This window comes from Centruroides vittatus, unplaced genomic scaffold (assembly GCF_030686945.1).
Source record: "Centruroides vittatus isolate TY-2023 unplaced genomic scaffold, ASM3068694v2 contig_563, whole genome shotgun sequence".
NCBI lineage: Eukaryota > Metazoa > Arthropoda > Arachnida > Scorpiones > Buthidae > Centruroides > Centruroides vittatus.
In genome coordinates, this window is record NW_027122334.1 from 153,254 (window position 1) to 172,774 (window position 19,521).

At 26.9% G+C, this 19,521-nt stretch overlaps 1 long non-coding RNA gene across 1 annotated transcript in view; it reads left to right on the top strand.

Annotated features, from left to right (window-relative positions):
* The first annotated feature begins 1,650 nt into the window (after positions 1 to 1,650).
* LOC136978898 (uncharacterized) overlaps positions 1,651 to 19,521 on the top strand; it is a 78,514-nt gene continuing 60,643 nt past the window's right edge. Inside the window, exon 1 of the long non-coding RNA XR_010881303.1 lies at positions 1,651 to 1,916. This is a non-coding gene — a long non-coding RNA (uncharacterized lncRNA). The remainder of the gene's footprint in view (positions 1,917 to 19,521) is intronic.

Consider the following 19,521-nt stretch of genomic DNA (forward strand, 5'->3'; position numbering starts at 1 on the left):
GATAAGATATGAGTTTTAAAATATTTTAAAATTAAAATGTATTTAGACAAAATAAATAAATAAAAACATTTTATATAAAATATATTTTTAATATACAAAGAAACAGATACCCCTTAAATATTTTGTATGTGTTTAATTATAATTTTTGAAGAAATTGAATTATATTTTTATTTTTATGATCATTTCTTATAATTTTATCGATTAGATTAAAGTAAGCCGTTTTAATTGATTCATTTTTCAATGTTATTTATATTTTAATTGAAAGTTTTATTGCAATTGATAAAATATAAACAACGTAAAAAATACGAATAATTTTTAGTTTATATATTTAAATTTAAATTTAAATAAATAGGAAATAATATTTCTTTGAAAAACTGAAAATAAATTTAAAAGAAACTTTCATTTATTTTCAAAATTAATATATTTTATCATACTTTTTCTGTATTATCTTGTTAACCTTTACAGCATCATTGTCACATGTAAAATCGAATTTTAATTTAGAACAAAAAAAAAACTAAGAAAATTTAAATATAATCACTGAAAGTTTTTATATCTATTATTATATTAACTACAGCAATATTTAAAAAACAATGTGAATAATTTTAAATACATTTTAAAAAATTTTAAATTCAAATTACGTTATATTTCAGAAATATTCAAAGTAATTTAAATTTTATTTTTCTGCAGATAATGATGATATTATTTAAAAAGAATAGAAATCTTATATAATAATATAAATTTAACGTAAATGAATAAATTTAAATTTTTTTATTATTTAAGAAATATTAGAAGAGCTTCTATAGAGTCACTGTTAAAGTGAATGACAAATTTATTAATAAGTTTTTAAACCAAAAAAAAATGACTTTAATATATTTTATAGATCGAAATTTATTTTCTCATTAAAAGTCTATAAAATAATATTTTTATATTAAAATTTTATAATTATTTATTTTGGCTGCAGACATTTGATATTTTTATTGATATAACTGTTTTCTTACTAAAAACAACTATAAAAGTTAAGTTACAATTAAAGAAACGTTTTTTTTATTAAAATTTAATTTTATTGCACAAAGTAAACACTCATTTATGTAAGATGTTAAATATATAATAAATCCAAAATTAATTTTTCGATCAAAACAAAAACATTAGAAGGCTAATTAATATTTGCGAAATAAATAATTCACAATAAAAGTATAAAAATTTTGTTATGAATTATTTCTTTAGGTTAGCATAAATATAAGAAATTGTAAGAAAACGGAAAGAATTTTGCAGCGCTTGCATCGTTTTAAGCATTACCACCGGCATTTTTAGCATTACCCGCAGCACTGTGTCTCAATTTTGACATTTCCTACGGCGATTCTTAAAATAAGAAAGTAAGCAAATTAAAAATCTTTATCTACAGCTTTTTTTTTCTATATTTCATTGTATACAGTAATTCAATTTTAATATACGGCAAGTAACTTTATATACAGCATTATATACGCAGATTTCAAAAAATGTTACTATTTACACTTAATAATAAATTAGGTCGAACATGTTTATATATTTTATTTTAATAAAATTATTTTTGTATTTTTAATTAATACATCAATAAATTAAAAAAATAATAATAATAAAAATAAAATCGAATATATTATTCTTTTCGAAAATTAATAAACACTCGATAAAAATGGATTCTTGTTGAAATCTCGCAATGAAACCTCAATAAAAACGAGATCTGGAATTTTGATTTTTGAGCATGCGCACGAGTTAAAGCATCGTCTGCCATCCGGCACGGCGGCAGACGACATCGTTCTACCGTCCCAGAATAACAATTGAAACTAACGAGCTTAGGAAATCGTTATAATAACTTAAAAACGTTGGAAATATATCATTTTAAATTGGTCTAATAATCTAAAAAGATTTACTTCTTTAAGGTAAGTGCATTTCGTTGGCTTTAATTAAACAGAATATTTGATACAATTTAACATATCTAAATAGACAGATGGTATCGTTAAGTAACGTAAAAATCGATTAATATTTTAAAATGTCGAATTTCTGCATATTTCTAATAAATATAATTACTATAAACTACAATAATAATAATAGAATTTACAGGATTGTCTTTCGTCGTGTACTTGATCCCACTAAACTTATTCCCTAGTCACGTGACGTAAACAATTGTGACGTAAACAATTGTAACTCCTCGAAAATTCGTACAAATGGTAGACATTATCTTAAATTTTTAATTATTACAATTGAAGATGAAGGCTTAATGCCGTTATCGGGTTTCTTTTTTCTGTTTTTCTTTTTTTTAAAAATTTATCGTGTCTGTTGACTATAACATTTTAGATAAAAGTTCGTGTTTCAGGTTCATATCAACGTGTAAAGTGTACAGTACATCGTGCACGCCATCAATTGATGTGGGATACGTCGACCTTTTATCCAAAGACTGAAACAAATTTTTCCTTTATATTCGATATATTAATAAATATATCTTTATAAATTTAAAAAAAATCGATGCATTCGAAATGCCTGTATTTACCGATTTGGTATTCAACACTAGTGAAAAATTGCATTCAAATTAATTAATTGCGATGAATAAGAAAAAGGTTCATATTCGTGTTCGGAATAAAAGAAATCTTTACATGATAATAAAAGGGTTTGAGCTCGTTGTTGTATAGTTACCATGACAACACGCTAACATTTCTCTATTTAAAAATAAATGGTTAAAAAAAATCATGTTATTGAATTAAAAGCTAAAAGGAATTTTACAAACAATTTTAAGATAATTTATTTATTAAATCGAGTGAATTATATTATAAAATTGTAAATGTTGTAATTATCAATTATAATGGTAGATTTATTTAAGATTTGCAGAAGATTTTAAAATTAGAAATGTACTCAACTGGTAAATTTAATTTAAAATATATATTATCATGTTTTCTCATTATCTGTCTCGATAAACAATAAACTTCATTTATTAAGTAATTATGAAATTTTACTTAAAATTTCCACAAATTTTATGAAGCGATTTTATAGCATTACTTGAAACCTGGAAATTTTTCCAAGTATTTTGTGACTGTTGTGCAGTTTTTTTCGAAGTCTTAATTGAATTTGATATCAGTTTTATTATTAGATCTTATATGCCATTTATCATATACTAATGTTTAACCAAATAGTATTATATTTGGTTAAACGTTAATTATAAATACGTTGATATTAATATTGAATTTAATATTGAGAAATAAAATTGAAAGAAAATTTTAATTCTTTTTAATATATCAAGTATTAAATCTTATTACATTTAATATAAAAAAATTTTTAGAAATTGCATCATTTGTTTATTTTCTTTAATTTTTTTTCACTCAAAATCTGTACCATTTAATTTTATAATAGAATTATTTTGATAATTGTTTAATTAAGAATTATAAAATTAATTTTGACGTAATAATACATAAAATTATATATTTTAAACAAATTTTACAGAAAATTTTATATTTTGTGTGTAAAAATAATTTCTGTAGAAAGTCAGAATTTTAAAAAAGATAATCTCATCAGTAATTTACATCAGTTGTTCGATATTCATAACGAATATAAGAAGAAATCTTTAATAATATCGATTTTTTTAATAAAAAATAAGACTATAAATGAAATTAGTACTTCTGATTTTAAGAATCGGTAATCGGTAAAACTTATAATTAATATTTGAATTTATAATTAATAAAGTATTATCTGTTGTATCAATATAACCCGAAGTAGAATCCATATAGTGTAAAAATAAAGTGTAAAAGACTAATATAACATTTAAGTTTCCTAAATAAAAAGCATTCTTATTTCGATGCGCTTGAATAATTTTTTTTTCCTTCAAAAATTGTCGGCAATGCGTAAAATGCATTGGAGTTATAAATCGTAACATATATTAGTTTCTTCAAATATATATATAAACATTTTAGCTTTCATCGTCTAGTAAATGTAAAATATTCAAGAATATTAAAAATCACCGAAATGTTAACAAATTAGAATTTATTCGATATAAATAATAGATATATCTTAATCTTTAAATAGGCTTACAATAATAATTGGAATAATTATTATTTAGTGGAATTGAATTTATTTTAATTCCACTACAGAAATTCAATATTGATCCTTTCATAGTCATAAACTGTACCATTCTTATCTCGTTAATGATATTTATTAATAACGAAGAATAATATTTCAATTTAATTTTATAAATAATTGGAAGATAATTGATTATTTTTATGTGAGATATCGAATTTATAAAATAGTGGTAAAAATCATCTATAAAATTGATATTTTAATAAATTTTAAATGAACTTTATAATTAAACTGTAGAACAAATAAATAACTTAATAAATAATTGTACAACAAACACTTTTATTTGTAAATTTAGATTTTTAAAGTAAAAGTTAAAAACAAAAAAATTAAGCATTAATGAAATAATTTTGATTTTTTAAATTTTTCAATAAATGAGATCATTAAATTATAACTAATTTCATTTTACAGGATTTTCATTCATAGTATCAAATGTGAAATATAAGATTGTTTCGATGCAACTTTTTTATTTCTGTTATTATATAAACGAATTATTTAAAACATCCGGCAATAAAACAGTAAATTGTAAAAAGTATTAGTAAGAAAAATTTATATTTGACCACTTCAGTTAAGCTGTAATCAATATTTTCAGTGTATAAGACAAAATTTCTTAAACTGAATTGTAAATTCTAATATTTAAAAAGTAAGTTTTCCATTTCCGAAAATTTCAATTAATTCATAAATTAATTTTTGACTACTTATTAATTTTAGTATTAAGGCATTGACTTTAATTAATAGTTTAAGGCGTTGACTTTAGTAAAGTCAATGCGCTAAATTATTTTACATTATGCAACTAATAGGTATATTGTATTTAATTGCTTTTTTACGTTAATAAAAATTGCAAAAAATATTTTCTGTAGAACTTCAATTTACTAAACGTGAGTGAAAATTTATAAAATAAGTATATGTTCAAGGTTAAATTTGTTAAATAAAGATATGTCGAGCGACCTAATGACGAAGGTGACAAAAACATTAATTGTTACTTTGGGAGGCTCCAGCTCGAATCTCCTTTGGGCTCAGATATTTTTAAAATACATTGACGGAATGTTGAACTTCGTCCTCTACCATTTGGCCGTTTCGTTGTGGGTCTGGCCGAATTTACGATGAGCTTGAGTAAAAGACCCTCTTAATACTGCAGGGCAGCGAAAATCAAAAATGAAAAGAAGATAAATCGAAATTTATATAAATGATCTATGTAATTTTAAAATATTTAAATTTTTAATGAAAAATTATTTGATAGAATTTACAAAAGTTTTAAATTATAACCATAAAATGCAGATATTTCATATTTATATTTAATAGAAATAATAAATATCGAATATTAAATATATTTTATTACTATATTAATATTTAAAACTTGCTAAACTTATTAGAAAATTTAAGACTAAAATGTGACTTTTCATTTAAAATTATTTCTGTTTTTCTTGTTTAACAATTTTAATTTTGTTTTTGTAGTTTTTAGAATAATTTATTAATTATATATAATTCAACTGAAAAATGAAAATTAATACGATAAGTTTAAAAATTTTGTAAAATTTGAATGACTAAGTAACAGTATTATTAAATATTAAAAGAACAGTACGAATAGCTGAAAATAATCATCAAAAACTTAATAGTTAATTAACATGAGTTTAAACAATACTTTATACTTAATTTATATCAATTAGAGCAACAAATTTACTTTCGGTATAAATTAAAAATGGCAAAATAATAAATAGAATCAGTGGTGGATCAAAGGAGAGGTCTATAGGGCCTTCCCCATAAAAAAATTAAACGAACTTGTTCGAACTTTCAATCGTTATTTTTATATAGTTTATAATATAGTTTATCGGAATACAATCACCTTGCACATATTAATAAAAGGAACTTATAATTATTCAAATATTTTAAATCTTTGAATTAGCTCCCCCCCTCTGGGAAGTTCTGGATCCGTCTCGTCACTGAACAGAATAATAAAATCGAACGTTGTTATATTAGTTGAAGAAAGCTTGTCCTAATTTTTTGTTTGAAACTGGAGAAACACTATTTAAAAACTTCATAAAAAGTTCATAAAAAATATATGTATTTTTTGAATCTACCTATGAATTTTTAAAAATTTAATTTGAAAAAATTATCAAATCTTTCTTAGTTACATGTTTATTTATTTATGATACAAATTTATTCAGAATTTTGAAGAATTTTTGATATTTGTAAAAATATTACTGTTTTGAAAATATTTTATATCGTTTTAATATTACTATTAATTTTAAATATTTAAAATTTTTTTTTAATATTACATAGAGATGAATAGAATGAATATATTATAACTGAGTTCAATTATTTTTGTTTTCTTCTAAATATTGGATATTTAGTAAAAAATTAATAATCAAAATCTGCAGTATTTAGAGAATATGTATCTATTTTAAAACAATAAATCTATCAAAACAATTTTAATTATTTTTATGAACGATTTCTTTGAAATACAGATCATCATTTGACTAGGTATAATATTTAAAGAATAAACTGTAAGCTTAAATAGCTTATAATTTTCATCAAGATAACAGTGCAGAGTTTAATTACTTTAGATAATAGATATTCTGTATTTTATCAAAAAAAAAAAAAAAATCAAAGTGCAAAATATAAATAGATTAATAGTTATATACTGTACATATGTATATTCATTCTAATATTGTTTTGTTTAATTTAAAAATTAGTTTGCTTTCATAATCAAATAAATGTCGAATTAATTTATTCGATTTACTTTCAAGAAAAATTTGTTAAAATTTCGATATAAAAAATTACATTATAGCAGAAATTGTTATATATTAATATAAATATCAATTAATGTACAAATGAAAGGAAGACACACACAAACGTTTGAATTGAAAAACAGATTTTTTAAAATGTGTATAAAATATTAATGTGCGATATATTTTATTATAATAAATCATTTTAAATTTAAATTGGAAATCTAAAAACTATCATTCTGAATTATTGTAAGCTAAGAAATGTTGAAACAAGATTATTACTTATTTGCCCTTTTACCGTTATTTACTTTTTTAATTCAATAATAAATTATTGATACAAATTATATTGATATAAAACATTATTCATAAATTTACATATTACAATTGTTGTGTTTTCGTAAATTATATCAAGGAATGAAGTATAAGAAAATTTCGATAGAATTAACAGTATAAACATAAATATAAATAATTAATATGTCTAAGTCATGGAAAAATTTTTTAAGAGAATGTGATTATCGTTGCCGTCAGTAGAAATCATATTTATTGTCGATAAGAATAAACATGATTACGCTGCTATTAATAAAAAATATCTGCAACATATCATAAATATTTTCTGTTGATGAAATTTAGAGTTCATAAATTTCACATATATTAAAGTTATTGATCAGCATTTCAAATTACTAACATCTATAATTTTTTTAAACAATAAAAATTTTTTTAAATATGCTTGCTGTCTCCGATGTAGGCTACGTATGTTTTGCGGATCGTATTTTGTGATTCTTTATATATGTAAACACTAGTATTTTGAAAAGAAAATCTAAAGTTTTATGGGTAATTCAACTAACCTTTATTATTTTTATATAGATATATAATAATGACTTTATTTAGTATCAATTTGCTACACACAGAAATTCATACGCGCAGAACTTTAAACGTGAAGTAGAGATGGGATTGAACGCATTCTGTACCTATGTAGTACTTGTAATCATATTAAAAGTAACATTCTATAACGAAACTCATAATGATTCTATCAACATATTTTTTAAAAAAATAAACGAATATTATAGATATTTTTAAACGTTTCGCGGCCCCTCTGGGACTGTGCATATTCCAGTTTAGGAAACGCTGTTACAGGTCACAAAAATTATAAATATTGCATAAGCCAAATTTATGTGATATTTGTATTTAAATGATATCTGCTTGTAAAAATTTGTTAAATATATTGACCAAACTGGAACAAGTTGTAGGAAAAATAAGTTACTAAAAGTTAGTAACGAGAATATTAAAATTATGCAGATTAGCTGCCAAATGCATCTGTCAATAACTGTTGAAGGGCAGCCAATAAAATTTGACACTTTCACAATGTCGGTATCCAATACTGATGACGCTCATTTGGAGTCGTACTGTACATTGGTCAACTTCGTATCAATGTACTTTTCTTTTAACGAATGCAAATTTATTGTTAAAGACAGTCAACATTGACACTAAAACTAAACTCTAAATCCATTATCATTCCAATTGCATTATAAGAATTTGAAACATGATACATGAAGACAAACTAATACAAAAATTAAATATTTTCACCAAGACATTTATTTAAAACAAATAGTAGGTATTTGATATTCGGACCGTATTAGAAACGAAGAAATTTTAAAAAGAGTAAGTCTACGAGAATTCAAGATATAATTACTGAGCACCGATGTTTATCGATGATGATGATATTATTACTATTTATTAGAATGAAAAAACTATACAGTAATATATATTTTAAAGCTAAAGGTTGCCGACTTCCAAAACTACGATTAAATATACACCAATAAACGGCAAAAGAAAGATAAAAAGATCAAAGAAAAACTTGGATATATTTATAGAAGTCCCTGAGACTTCTTAGTATTGATTTGGAACGAAGTAAAACATTACAATAAACCATAAAGGTTAAGGAATACTTGGACAGATAGGACAGTAGCTGTTTGCCTAATTGCACAGGTTGGACTAAAACTAAGATCTGTTAAATATCTATAATATATTAATTCGAATTTAACGATATTTCATGAAATGAATTTGGAAGTCCACTTGCCAAGAAAATCACACAAGTATTTTATGATTCCGATCTGTGGTGCTACTTAAATATGCTAATTATTTAATTCTATCCAAAGATAACTGTATTAAAAATTAGATTTGAAAAAATAATTCTTGTAAATGAGTGAATTAAAAAACATTAGCTCTTATCTTGATATAAATCTTTTTAAAGAGATTTCGATGAAATACGTAACGTTTTCTTGTTATGGAAGTATATAATTACTTTTAAAAGTAGTTTTGTCGAATGTTAATAAAATGATACCCTATTTATTCTCAGCAAACAATTATATATACAAAGTCTAATTGAATCTCAATTAAGTGACTATTCCCACATAAGAATCTGGATTCTATTGAACACTTTTAATCATGTCTATAATCCTTTATTGATATAGTATGTTTGTTCACGTGACTTCCGAACTCTGTCATTTTACTTCAGTTTTCGAAATCGAATTTGATAACGTTTAAAGACACCTGTCAATATTTTCCCCAAATATTATGCAAATAAACGTCGAATTTGCAATAGTAAAGGTAATACTCACAATAAAGGAAAATCGCCATGAAATCAATAAGTTAAATTTTTTAATCTTATCTTTAATTAAGCAAGCTTAAAACCAAAACCCAAATTTTATTCAATAACAACAACAAAAAATAAATAAATAAAAGAAGCAACAAAAACCATTAAAATATTTAACGTAACTTATGTTTAATTTACTATAACAGAGAAAATGGTGAAATTTAAAATGTGTATTACTTTAAAATTATATTAACATGCGTTAATTTCAAATATAATACGTCTAACGTTGATTAAATTTGCTAATTCGTTTAGTATTTGCATAGGAGACACACACAGGAATTAACTGGCGTTACACAGTCCGAAATGAATTTATTGTTAAAATATCAATAGTAAAATAAATTACAAACTTTCTCTTGAAAAATATACTTGTAAGATTTTGCATTAGATAAGTTTTTTCATCCAGATCTTGGTAAGAACATGGCTTTGTCTTCAAAGAATGAAAACAAATGGTGTTTAATGATGGAACTTTAATGGTATTTCTTTCAGTTATTAAACGATTTAGATAGCAGAGAACAATAGGAATTCTATTTGGAAATACATTGTTTGAAAATATCCTTAAGACACCACAGATGTTAAAATATAAATAAAATTTCTAAAAATTGATTCGGTGATTCAGTAAATGCTATATATATATATATATATATGAGATGTTTGTTTGTTTGTTCGCTATGCACGCTTTCGGAGCAATTGGTCGAAAGGCCAATTGCTACGAAACGACACAGTTATGTTTTCACATACTTCTAATGTCGTATAGTACATCTCACCCCAAAATATTGATTGGATTTATATATATCAACTAATTTCTGTCTACATTCATTTGCTGGCTTTACATGTAGCGTTATCTATTGACAAAATTTAAGAAAATAATATATATAATTCTTACAAAAAAGGATATAATTTTTTTTAAAATATATATTATATTTACTTAATTACTGCGACAATGATATAACGCGAAATAGACGCACCATTACTGCAACAGGTAGAACATACCACTTACCTGCGTGGAATAGTGTTTTGATCCTGTACATCATACTTTTCCTGTTAGCAATAAAATCGTGCCGGTTATGTATCTAATTTCGTTCAGGGGAAAATTTTTGAATTGAAATATCATGATTTTCGGTGAAAACCGGAAATTCGTATATAGTTAATCTAGACCAGTGTTTTTCAACCTCTAACAAATCGTCGACCCCTTCAATAAAACCGTTACGTAGCATCGCCCCCTTCACTTCAAATAAAATTTTGTTGAGTGGTTTATTAGTTTATTTGATAATTATATACTTTGTAAAAAATTAAACATTCATTTACTCAGAATACGTATTAGATTTTGATATAATTAACAAAATTAAAAAACCTACTGTATGATTCCTTGCTACCGATACACAAGCCTCGAGGCAGACGCACACCTGATCTCCATGTTCTCTAACTCCGTTCTCGAGATTAAGGAACTTGGGAACGTGGAAATTTATGTGTATAGGTCTACAATTTTTTTTTTCAAATTACGGCCCAATAAGTACTTTCCAATAATCGAGTCTATAAAACCACCGAACGCCGGTAGTCAGTCGTGGGTTCGCACATTGCCAACGGACTGGCCACGTGCAGTTTTCTGGATTTTCTTCACATTCGTATCACTAAATAGGGGCCAGCTTTACATAAAAGTCTTCCTGGAACGCATCCTCCTTGACAGATCGCTCACGTGTCGCGTAGCCGTAACCAAATAAACTAAACTAATTCTAATAATTTTTCTATAAACGTGATATTTACGAGGACATACTTAACTACCACGAAACCTGGACATTCCGCCCCTCCCCTGATTTCATCTTTTCTTACTGTCATAAACCATTGCCCCAAACTTCGTACTGATACTGCTGAAAGATGTCCTAACGTTCAGCCAAATTAATATACGTGAAACGATTTTAAGTCGCAAAGTAGAGCTCGAAGTCCTTTCCGTGCTCTTCTCTCGAAGTCCTCTTCTTTCTTATCTTATTTATTATCATGGCGACATTGCTTCATTCAAAATTTCCTGTAGTTGTAGTTTGTGTAATGTACACTTTATTCACATGTTGCGTCTTACTGTCAAATTGCTTCCAGTATGCTTACGCCACAACTTTCAAAACTTTCCTTTACTTACGTGTTTTTTGCTGAGCTTTACTTTTTGTAACCTGATTTCATCAGTTTCACGGGATCACATAAAAGCAACAATTCTCGCATTTTAAAAAGATTTTTTAATTTATTCTTATATCAAATCCTTCGGACGTTAAGATTAACAACTTCGATCACGTGCGGGGCCATCACAACCTATCTAACACGGATTACTTTTCAAGTATTAATAGTAGACCAGTATTAATTAGTAGTCGTTGATCATCCTCTCTCCCAGGAGGAAGTCAACTACTACTTTTGGTCGAATTTACTTCATCCCCCTTCTACGACGCTCCTTTCTTCTTATCGGATCCAATGGTATGGTGGCATTCGAATAGGAAGTTACATAATACAAGGTTACCGGCGAGCATAAAATATGATTTAAGTGGTTTTCGAAGGGGCTGAGTTCAAATATTTAGGCCGTTTTTCGCAAAATTTGATTCGTTGGCAGATTACCATTTGATATTCGGCTGTGAATGAAACAATTTGTTAGAGCTAACTTTAGAAAAAATGCTATCTACTTGACCAATAAAACTGTGCCATTTTGTACCATCCGAGTATCGCGATAAGCGTCACAATGATAGACTAAAATGACCAAACTCTTTATTCCTTTATTGTACACAGTTTAAAAAATTTTTTAAAGGTGTTAGATTTGTCACTCGGTGCGATAGCTTTTATAATTATATAAACCAAATACTATGATGTAATATAATAGAAGGGTTAGAAGTATGAAATAATCTAATAATCTTAATGTTTGTTCTTATTTTTTGTCCGGGCAACGCCGGGCTTACCTGCTAGTCTTGCCAGTAAATGCTTTAATGATTCATTTTTAATCAATAAGATATCTTTCTCTGAATTCTTACTTTTATATTTGTTTTCATACAGTTATATTAAACCATCTGGTGTCTTCATGCTTTGCTTTTCTGTCTAAATTCTTTTTACTTCGTTGTGAATACTATTTTTCATATCTGTCTAAAATCTGTCACAAATTATTATTGTTTAAATTATATTTCTTACAGCTTCTCAAAGCGCGTTATATTTTTGGTTTTTTATGACTAACTTTTTATATATCAACATTAGCTTTATATTGAATTAAAAGAAAATATTTTTCCTTCAGTCACCTAACAAAATTTTCTTTACTAAAATAAACTTTAATATGATTTAATCGTATATGACATATATGATAACATACAGGATATTGTATAATTGTTATTTACATTTATATTTTATAAAAGTTTAAAGAAAGAGAAATAAACTGTTTTTGAGATTCCGAGTTTCAGAAATGCATTTTTATATACAGTGAAACCTGTGTAAACCGGACTCGTACGAAAACCAAAATACAGTATTTTCCGATTTGGAAGGTTTCCGATTTATTAAGGTTTCGTTTCGGACAAGTTTTACTGTATGTTTAAGTTATATACAGTTATATATATTGCAATTAATGTTAGAATATATTGTAATTATGTATCGCATCTAGAACTTAAGGTATTCATTGTTATAAAATACAATAATTATGAAGTATGAATAATACATTTAGATAATTAATAAATGCAATATTTATTTTATTTAAATATTATTATTTTTTATTTACTGACATTTGATCATCAGTAGATGATCAATTTCAGTAAATAAAAAATAATAATATTTACAGTTTTGTCATAATTAAAAATTAAATATTTCGATATCTGTACAGGAGAATTTTTAAAATTAGAAATGTTGCAAAACGTTGTGGAGAAAAATAAATGATTCTCTTATGAGAGTTGAATTAATTACCTAAAAGTTGTCACAAAGAATATGAAACATTTTATGAAAATTATTTATCCGTGCAAATCACGCAACGTATTCAGAAGCAATAAAAATAAGTTTTCGTTATATGAGAACGTTTTATGTTATCTCAGAGGTAATTTCCATATCTCAAATACTTACTTTTTGTTACAATTTTATATAATTCATCACTGAACTAAGTAAAATGACATTTCTTAATGTAAGAATTCTTGCACTTTCCATGTGAGAAAACTCGAGATTCCCTGCTGTAAGAGATTTCAAGACGACTTAGTATAGTGGTAAATTCGCATGAATTTCAAATAGAACAAGCAAACAATAAAATTTTCTACAAAATGCTTCTTCTAGAAACCAAAAATTCCGTCTCAGTTTCCATGAATGCAGAAGTCTTGGTATCGTTTGAGTTCATTACGTAATTTTTGGTTTTGGGAATATTCTATTGTGTAAAAAAATTGCTGTTTTAAAACACAGTCTTAATTATGACGAATCAATGAAATTTTGTCAAATATTACTTTTTTAAACGATACCATTCTATAGTTGTAAAAAGCTACAAATGTGAAATATAATTTCATCGGGATAAATTTTATTTAGAATATTATTAAGAAAAATAATCAGTAATTACCAGTATACGTTAAATCATTTAATTAATATATATTATTCTAGTGTTCTTATTTAAGCAGTGTCGTATTCAATAAGTTAACTTTAATGTCATAGAATTTTTAAAGGAAAAATAGAGGAATAAAAAATTTATTACACAATTTTTACTTTTCTGACTGTTGTGTATAACAGAGGGAAAGTATGGTAATCGGTCAAAAAATAACCCCAAGATTTTTTCCCTGTATCTACGGATGTCAGTGTGTGTGACACGATTTTGTTCACCCTCTTTGAAGCTTAATAAATCCTGTACTTTTTGTCGAAAATTTCTGAAATTTTGCAGAGTTTGTGTATGAGGAAGATTGATACTGTGAAATTTTAACAATTAAAAGCCAAGAGGTGGGTAGATAAAGGTGGTATCTCCAATAGGGTCAGAATTAATAAGGATTTTACTCGATATAAGAGTTTACAATTTTTTATAACCCATTTCTACTCCTGAAAATTAAGCTTTTTGCCATTTTATAATAGTTAAAAAAAAGTTTACTCTTCCAGTGCATTTTTTCACTAAGCGCTCAGATCGAACTTTGAAGCGTTGTTCGAACTACGAAGCGAATTTTTGTCGAATTTAACATTCGAAGAGGTACCACTGTATTCAGATTCTTACACATTTTCAGAAAACTCATGAATAATCTTTCACATACTCGTATTTATATACTACGGGGCGTTCTATGTAAAATCGGCCAACTCACTAAGTAAATCATTGTAATCTTCGTTTTGGAGAAAAGGACAAATCAAACAAAATAAAATTAGGTTAGTCAAAGAAACTGAAAACTTAGTTTTATTTGAAGCTTGCGTAATCAACACTTCGTCATTTAAGGAAACCAGGATTTTATTAAATCGGTTTTATCCTTGGGATACCTGTATAATCTAGTGGTTTCCAGCCGACTCACGTAGGGTATCACGAATATATTTCAGGGAAGTTGTTTTTTAATATAGGAAAAGTTCACTAAGTCTTAGACTTAATGAACTTTTCCTAATTTCATAAACTGAACAGAAAATACAATTAAAAAGAAAGAACCTATAATAATAGATCTAAGGAGATTAATGTCAAATCTGTATTTATTCGTTTAAATTAATTTTGTTATGCGTGATTCGAAGCTATAAATTTGAAATCGTTAAAAAATATTTTCTTAAAACTTCGTTTTAATCAGAACATTTATGGAAAAAGTCACTTCACACAAATATGATATGACAAACGAAATTAACGCTTTAATTGAATCAATTAAAGTGTTAATATCCGAAATCGACAAACAAAATTAATCTTCTTTACGTCCTCGAATGTTCGCTTCAAATGAAGAGTCTTATTGGTAGAAAACTTCATTGATTTTTGCCAATATATTAGAACATCGATTATCCCAAATAATCAGGAAGAGACGATTTCGGATAACTGATCGCACTTCTTAGGGAAAGAATAGAAAGTTAAAGTAAAAATATTGATTTTAATTCTAGTAGAGTAGGCTTACAACAGTAAAAGAAAAAGGTTAAAACAAGTGATAAGAAATAACGAAAAAAATTTTCTAATTATTACAAAAAGGTCTAGTCTTCATTGCAATATGTATATTGCAATGAAGACTAGACCTTTTTTTAATAATGAAACTTCGAATTCAAAATAAAAATACATAATAGTAAAGCTAATATTAAATAAAATACGGTACTCACATAAAATTACTTATTACAATCTTTTTGAAAGAAGTTACTTATTTTACCTGTTTTTTTTTTTTTGTTTTTTTTTTTTAGTGTTGATAACGAGATAGCTGAATAGCGGGTCTACAGACAATCGTTATTTTAAGTAATAACGATTGTCGAATCGTTATTATGTAAAATCTTCGTAATTTCTGGAATTAGTTCTCTCTAAAGTCTGTTTCGCTTAATCGATTTTTCGGACAATCGACGAACTACTGTGCAGAATTTACTTGAGATAAATCTTTGGCTGCATCGTTGAAGGAATTTAATATCCATCTTTTACCGAAACTATTAATGTTCTCTAAAAATAGTTTTTCATTCGACTGCAATTTGAAAAATTGTAGATTTATAAAGTTTTACTATCGTTCGTCTGTTCGCTGTCTTTTCTTAATGTCGAAAACGAAATTAAATAATTAAAATTCGAGAACAGATTTGGAAACTTTGGGAGCAGCAAACCTCGATTAACTATATACGAACTTCGGATGCAAACTGGAATTTGTTATTTTAATTCAAAAATGTTCTCCTGATAGGAGTTAGATAGATGACCGACACGATTCTGTTGCTAACGGAAAAGCATTATGTACAGAGGCAAACATTATTAATTTGAGATGAAGAGATGATATATTTTAAATTAAAAAGTTATTAAAATTATGACAAAACATTGCAGCTCTGCCTTGTGACGATGTCACAATAAATAATTGCTCGTTTTAGTTTGAAATTGAATTTGTGCTCGACCCTATTTTCTGTATGTTGCTTAAGTGTTATACTTTATAGTCTCGTCGATTATTTTTTTCTTATTTTAAAAACTTTTAAATATTTTATTTGATTCGCCCCTCCATTGTTTGACGTTTTCCTAAAAAAAGAAAGAGACTCTTGTATTTAGAGTTTTAATAATGAGAGTTGCGATAGTAAATGGATTGTTAGGGCAAAGTCGTTAGCTGATAAAGGCTAGGAAACACTGCTCTAACGACTGTATTCACCATCTCGAGTTAAATCTAGTGTAAGATTTAAATCGCAAGTTTAGTTAAAATCTGTTTTCGCCGTGCATTAATTCTAGATTTAAATCGATTAATCTGTAATTTTCGAATTACGGATTAACACATGCGCAGTTTGCATTATTCCTAAAACAACTTGGACATATTCGATTTTAATAATGCTTTTAAGCCCTTGCACAAAATTGAAAATAAGCAGTTACATCGTAAATGATTGCATCGTCACCTGATCTCCAGTTTAAAAATTTTTTATCGTTTCTTTCCCTTAATCTTTATTTGTTTTAGTTTTTAAGTTTTTGTAATAAAACAATTGCTTACATTTCATGGCGTTACAATTTTCGTATGACTGTTATATTCCGACTCTATACCTTTTACTGCATTTGATTTTTTTTGTAATATATTTTTATTTATTGCAACTACAGTGAGGACACGATACAAGTCCGATACCGATCAAGGTCTCTCGCAAAAGCGGAAATTCGCGTAAAATTGCGACCCCTGTTAATTATTAAGTATTTCTTATAATAACATACCTATGCACATTTTTTAATATAAGTAATGCAAACAAACTCTGTAGTAACAATAAACAGCATAATAACATAAATCATAAAAATAACTTTTAAAAATTTCGGAAGCAGATCTTTTCTTTTTTCACTAAATCTAAAATTTTAATTTTCCCATCTACTTTAGATGGAGTTTTAAGTAGGCAGTTTAATGGTTTTCTTTGGCTTATCAGAACTACCAACATCATTATCCTTGCGTTTTGGAGTCGTTGGACAAAGATGGATGCGAGTCTCAGTGTTTACCGCAAAACAAAGAAATGAATAACAGTAACGCTCTCAGAACGAGAATGAGCGTGACTGAACGATATGCTGTGAGGCTTCATCATCTTAAAAATGTGAAGAATTTAGAGCGCAATTAAGAATTTTCATTGATATATATATATTTATTTATTTCCGAATTATAAATAGCGTAAACCTGAAACCGCATGCGGCGAGTCCACTTATGACATGGTCTACTATAATTCTAATAACAGTTAAGTCTCGAAATTAGTACAGTTCCTTTTATCATTGTAATCCATTGCCTGTTAACTTGTAAGCTTTGAAACCACGTACCTGCTCGAAATCTCCAATTACGAAACTCTCTATTTGAAATGTTGGTGAATACAACGTTAAGTTAATAATGCTCGAGTACGATCATTTTAGTATGAATTTGTCTGGTTGTAAATTGAATGATATATACTGAAAACACTATATCCGAATATCCAAAGGAATGCATATAATAAACCGTGTGATTGATGAATATTTTTTATTTTTATTTTATTATCAAATACAGGTATTATTTATTATTAAGTACAGCAGGCTAGTCACGGGAAGATTTTTAGGTTTTCTGCTAGTGTTTAACATCTAAATAGGGACCGGTCTCCTGTATAAAGTCATTCCGAAAGGCATCCGTTTTTGACAGATCGCTCATGTGGTTGCGTGACCACAACCCATCAATCCGACTATCCTCTTTGACAACTGTGGCAGCATTTTAAACCGGATAATAAGATCACAGGAATTGCTTTATTTCGATACGCTTCATTTTTCATCCAGCCGCGTTTACAGTAGTCCAGCTCAGTGTTTCGAAGATCTAGGTGGCCACGGAATTGGGCCAGCCGTCTTATTCAATGACCAGTATCAGGGTTGCATTCAGGTGTTCACCTACTACACACAACTGTAGTTGTGTGTAGGGAGTAACATTTGACGTGTTCTACAGTGAAGGATCTGTGGAAAGGTTATCGGTACGTCTACTGATGTTTGTCTATTTTTCACTGAAATCGTTCATTTTTGGACACGGCTCTTGGGGACTTTTATATTACATGTTATGAAGAATCATCTTCCGAAGTATTTACCTTTTCTTCAGATACACATTGTATAATCTATTTGTAATTTTTAATTATAATAATAATACCACCTATTTATAATTAATTTTTCTTTCAGTTTCATTTATTAGAAAAATACCTAAACATACACGAAAATTTCCAAATTTCATATTTATTTCATAGACTATGAAATTAATTTTATGAAATATGTTAAGTCAGCGATGCACAAAATGTATGACATTTCATGCATTTTGTGCATCGCAACAAATCTATTAATGCGAAAAAAAACATCCAAAATAAAAATAAAATTTGCAAAAGTAATATTCGATTAAATTAATTAATAGACCGTCTTTCTCGTTGTTTTTCTAATGTCTTTCTTTATACAGAACTTCGTCTCTTTTGTGTTTTACAGCTTTGTGTCATTTCATAAATGCTAATTTTATGGGACACAGACAGGTGGTCTCAGATCGGAACCACCAACGAAGCGCATCCCAGGCTTGTAACCACCAAACGGCGGACAGCATTGAGGCAAGTTACGTTTCATTTTAACGCTGATGCTTGTCGACTCATTTGCCAGCGGACTGTTGATTAAACGGGACACTTAATTCCATGGAGTTCCATAGCTAGCAATCAGTGTATGCGTTTGGTACGTTTTCCCAATTATTTCATGATAGTCATTTTCCTGAATTGGATATTTCTCGATTTTTTACATTTTCAGCAAATTTGTCGTTCGTTACTGTTTTGTTCTAATAAACAGTAGTACATTTTGTTCAGTATAGAAAGAATAGCGCCTGGACACCAGTCGTCACTGCTGTCCAGTAACTATCATTAAGCACAGTTAGATAGTATTTAGGGGTCCAAAGAAAGCTTTTGGAGTCTTTACAATGTATCGATAAAACGAAAATTTTTAACCGTTCTGCGTAATATTTGTAATAATTC